Source organism: Myodes glareolus, chromosome 10 (assembly GCF_982192425.1).
Source record: "Myodes glareolus chromosome 10, mMyoGla1.1, whole genome shotgun sequence".
Taxonomy (NCBI): domain Eukaryota; kingdom Metazoa; phylum Chordata; class Mammalia; order Rodentia; family Cricetidae; genus Myodes; species Myodes glareolus.
The window spans coordinates 68,180,911-68,186,495 of record NC_142035.1 but is presented as its reverse complement, the minus strand read 5'-3'; the positions used below and the strand labels follow the sequence as shown (position 1 = coordinate 68,186,495).

The 5,585-nt window shown below is 39.2% G+C and overlaps 1 pseudogene; it reads right to left on the bottom strand.

The window, feature by feature from the left end:
• Positions 1 to 525: 525 nt before the first annotated feature.
• Positions 526 to 1,044, bottom strand: LOC148120695 (small ribosomal subunit protein uS15 pseudogene; annotated as a pseudogene).
• Between the last annotated feature and the right edge of the window lie 4,541 nt (positions 1,045 to 5,585).

Genomic DNA, 5,585 nt, shown 5'->3' with positions numbered 1-5,585 from the left:
TCGAGAGGCTCTCCAGTCCTAGTCCCTCACTGGGGGTCAGGATTCTGAGCAAGATATTTGTTTCCACAACAATGTGTTCTATGTGCCTGAGCATGATTTCTACAGTGTGATTTCTACTCACACCACTGGCTTCAATTGGTGAGTTTCCTCCATTCTGCTTCTCTTAGCTAAAATTGTGATTGGATTGACCTGGGATCAGTCCACCCATGATAGTACTGCATACTCTGTGTGGTACATTTCTACTGGGGGCCCAGGATCCCTCAGATTCTTCTTTCTCTCTTTTTTTCTGTTTCTTTTCTTTTCTTCTTTTTCCCCTAACAGTAAAAGGTTGCTTGGAGTGGCCACTGGCCTCTCTGGCTTCTGAGTCATCCCGATCAAATCCAGCCAGGCCATAGCACCCCACCTGGGATCAGGGGACACTCGGCCACTGGTCCTGCAGTGTTTGCACTGATTTGTACCTCGCCTATAGGGGGCAATGTCCCATTATAGGCCTTGTAGTGTTTTTTGTTTTGTTTTGTTTTTTTTTTTTTAATTCAAAGTGATTTTATTGCTCGTGTACACAAGGGAACTTATGCCACTAAAGCAGAGGCTGTGGATGACTCATATTTCCAGTTGGGTGGGAGGACCCGCTTGGTTTTATAGTAACGAGCCAGTCGGTGAATTCTGCTCTCTATCAGAATGAGGCGGAATTTAGCATCCTTATCCTTTCTGTTCCTCTCAAGATGCTTTCGGACAGCGACTGCCTTTTTAATCAAATGGTAGAGATCCTCAGGAAGATCAGGGGCAAGGCCTTTGGATTTAAGGATTCTCAAGATTTTATTACCAGTCACAAAACGGACCTGGGCCACACCGTGAGAGTCCCTCAGGATCACACCTATTTGGGAGGGAGTGAGGCCTTTCTTGGCCAGTTTGTAAATCTGTTCCTTCACGTCGTCAGACGTCAGCTTCAGCCACGTGGGGACGCTACGGCGGTAGGGCAACGCCGACTGGGACAGGCCCTTCCTGGGAGCGTGCATGCGACCCATGATGGCGGAGGTCTGGCAGCAAAAAGCCCTTGTAGTGTTTTTTACAATTTCAGCTGTGGATAGCAAGCCATCCATGTCTGTCACCACCTGGGATGGAAGCCTTTTAGAGTCCCCAAAACTACAAGCCTTAATAACCTACTTCTTCAGCTCCTACCCTCACTCTGCCAGTGTCCTGTGTCCTGCCAGCTCCACTTTTATGGGAGCTTTCTGACTACTGTCAGCAGGAGCTTTCTAACTACTGTCACTTCACAGGCAAATGGACCCTGCCATGGTTACCACCACCAAGATTGGTTGAATCCACACTGTGGCCTTTTTCAATTCAAGCCTTTTGCTCCCCTCCATGGCTTGTGGCATGGCGTGGCTTTTTCAGTTCCAGCCTTTTGCTCCCCTCTATGGCTTGTAGTGTGGCATGGCAGCAACAGGTCAGATCATAACTTTGATCTCTCTTATTATTAACCTGCAGCTCAAAAATTTTCACTTTTCCATACAACAATGACTGCTGCCAGTTTGACTAAGGTCATGTGACCTTACCACCATCTTAGCTGAAGTCAAGTGACTTCACTACCATCTTAACTGAGTGGCTTTTTTCATGTAGCAAGTGATTGTTGCCATTTTGACTGAGGTCATGTGACCTCACCACACTCTTAACTAAGGTCAAGTGACTTCACTGCCATCTTAACTGAATGACTTCTCCATACAACATGTTACTGTTGCTATTTTGACTGAGGTCAGGTAACTTAGCCACCATCTTGATTGAGAGCCAGGTCAGGTGACCAAGTTCTGCCATCTTTACTGAGGTATTCCCTGCCTGGTTCCCCAGTGTTAACTTGTTGCATGAGTTACCTTACTGCCATCTTAACAGAGAGCCAGGTCAGGTGACCAAGTTCTCCCATCTTTACTGAAGTATGCCCTGCCTTGTCCCCCGATTTACTTATTTTTTTCACTAAATTCCTCTTGTTGACACTGTTACATGTGTGTTTTGTGCAGTGGCATGCCTTTTGTAGGGCCTTCCAAGAGCATCCACTTTCCTCAATTCCTGTTTCCTCTGTGTGTCTCTGTGTGTGTGTGTTCATATATGTAACTTAAATGCACCTATGCTTAATCTTATAATTGTTCATTGCATCTCATTTCAGACTACAAAAACAATAAAATAATAAGTCTCTTGTTTTGAACTGGTATGTACTTTTAAGTCTCTTACAAAAATACTTTATATTTAATCCGACCCTCATTTAAAACATATTGAGCTGTTCTCTACTATTGTCAGTTCTGTGTTAACCTCCTATTGCAAGCAGTTTTTTCTTCTTTCTGTCTTTTTATCAGTCTAAATATTACCTGGTAAGAGCCAGTACAGTCAAGCTCAGACCCAGCTCCCCAGGCAGATTCTATACTGTAGTTTTACCTGATAGACAACCCTCAATTGCTCAGAGATCTAGGAATATGGCATTTAAACATTTAATTATTCAAAAAACTTTCTATATAAAAAAAGACAGATTGGCTCCTAGCAGCAGCACTCCATTTCCTCCAAAGAAGACAGAAGACAAATGGACACAGAACAACATCCACATGCAAATCACTTCAACTGCCAAGTGCTGACCTCACTCTGCATGGTATGCCTATCCATGTCTCTGTCTCTTGCCTGCCCATACGTGTCCCCTGCCAGGGACCAGCCACTGCTTGGGGACAGGCAGCCATGTCTGCCTGGACTGGGTGCTCTCAGGACCCCACTGCCTGTCACCACATGGCCTACTACCACCACTTAGGGACCTACAGCATTTCTGCTGCTTGCTGCAACCAGGGATCTCTCCGTATTTTTAATTTTTCCATTATACAGGGGAGGGGAGAATTTGAAAGGATGTGATGGTTGAGCTGAAGGAAGTACAGAGACTGAGAACAATTAAAGAGTTATCTTGATTGAGGGAGCCATTGTTGGGCTAGCAAGAAACCTGGAACTAAAAAATTCGCAGGAAACAAGGATGACACCAGCTAAGACCCTAAGCAGTAGTAGAAAGTGTGCCTGAACTGACCTTGCTCTGTAGTCAGATTGATGAGTATCTTTAATGTCATCATAGAACCTACATGCAACAACTAATATAAGCAGCTTTAGAGATACACAACAGAGCACTGGGATGAGTGCCCAAAGTCCATATGAAGAATAGCAGGAGTGAGACTATGAGCAAAGAGGCCAAGACCATGACGTGGATACTCACGGAAACTACGAAGTCTGGCCTGATAGTGAGGGAACCAGCATAGGACCTAACTAGGCCCTCTGAATGTGGGTGATGGTTATCTTGCTGTGAAGACTCTGTGACCACTGGCAATGAGACCAGTATTTATCTGCACTGCTTGATCTGGATTTTGGAAACTATTCTCCTTGGAGGATTACATTGCTCTATCTAGATATAGTGGGAAGGGCCTTGTTCCTACCTCAAAGCAAAGTGCTAGACTTTGTTGACTCCCACAGGAAGACTTACCTTCTCTGAGGAGTAGATGAGGGGTGCAGTGGGGCGAGAGGTAGAGGGAGCAGCAGGGGAGGAGAGAGTGGGGAACTAGATTAGTCATGTAAACTGAAAAAAGGTAGTTTTTCAATAAATAAATAAAAATACTGTTTAAAATATTATAGTGAAAATTATTTTTATGTTCACATTTACAGTTTAATTAAATATTCATGCACCTAATTCAAATACACAGATATTTAGAAACAGGAAAACAGGATTCAAATTCTGTCTTATATGTCATAATTGTAAATTAATAAGGATGAAAATCCAAACCCTTTCTTAATTTAATTGTTATCAGCAGCTTACACTTCATCGCTTGGAAATACTATTATATTACTTAAATATAATGTGACTAAATTTATTATCACAAAGATTTCTTCTTTGATAAAGCACAGCATTTGGAACCTTCTTTGATTATCCCTCTTTTTAAAATGTCAATTTTGCTAATATTTCAGTCTTTTTCCACTTTAAGGGTGAGATTTCCCATTATATACATCATATGCTCATTAGTGGAATTAAGAAAAAAAGTTTTTTCATCTTTGTACAAACTGTTGTCTATTCCAGAAAAATAAAGCAACAAAAATCAACCAAAACCAAAACCAACCAAACACCCTGACTAAATTTGTACTGGTTCTAGTAACTGATTTACAATTATGTTGTAGTATTTTTTAATCTCTTAAAGAAATAATTTAGAAATATAGAAGATAGTAAAGATAGAAGTTAAAAATGAATGAGCAAAGTAGCAAGGTTAAATAGGAAATATATTAGCTCTAAAACATAGGGAAAAAGAGAGAGCAGGAGGAGATTACTGAATTCAAGTAAAATGGAAAACCAGAAACTAACAATTGAGAATAGTATGATGTCTAGCTCAACATACCACAGAGATATTCTCACATCAAATATTATTCCCATTGCAGTCATTTTGAAATTCCAGAAATAAGAACTGGTAAAGAAATGTGTAATAGAACCACTGTAAAAATTTAGTCACAATAAAAATAAATCTTTTTTATTTTATATATGGAAAATATAGCAAAATAAATGAAAGTAGAGATTACTCTCCTTATCCAATTAAGCCAGAATTAGACTAAATTTTTTTTAAATCATCTTTTTTTGCTCTTATGTTCATATGTAGATCTAGAGTGTATTTGCCTAGGGAATCCATAAATGTGTATCAAGATATGTATTTGTGTTTGTAATTGGGGGTGGCTTGTATCTGTGTTTTTGTAAGATATGAGTGTAGAAAGGTGATGACTTTAAGAGAAAAAGACAGGTATGAGAAGGAAAGGAGATGGACGATAATAGAAAATATTATAGGTGTGACAATACAATCATAAAGAATAGTTATTTGTCAAGAAGACATGACTAAAACGAGCAGAGGGAAAATCACGGGATGGTGAGTAGGGCAATAAAATAATATAGAGGATGACTTATGTATGGAACTTCCTTAATAACAGAACTACTTTGCATAATACCTAAAATATTATTTAATAGTGTGAACCAATAGGTTAAAATTGTAAAACCTGGCAAGTCATGAATATAATAAAGATTTGTGTGTAACTTTCAAAGTATATACAATACATTGAAATTATTCTTTTTGGAAATAAAAGCTATCTAAATATGAGAGAAGAATGAGTAGTAATGGTATTAATAAAATAGACGTGCTTCCAAGATAGATGTGTGTAACAATGAAGGAAACTGGAATTCATGGAATTTTCAAATGATATATTGAACAAAATTATCAATGAACAGTACAAAAAAATCTATTCAAGGATTAGTATAACTCAATGACTGCATACTATCATTTTAATCTTCACTTCCCATATTATATCCAAATTCTTACTCCTCGAAATTACTCAAACAAAAATAATTTACCATGTAGTTCATATGCAGCTCTCATCTTGAAAATCACAACCTAAAGGTTACTGAAATTTCATTAGCTATATAGTGCAATACCACTGAATAAATCTTAACCAGTGCTACCCAAGATGCAACTGCTGGGGTAGTAAAACATATTGCTCTCCCTGATTTTAATGAACCTTTATTTGAATGACTTACTGATTACATA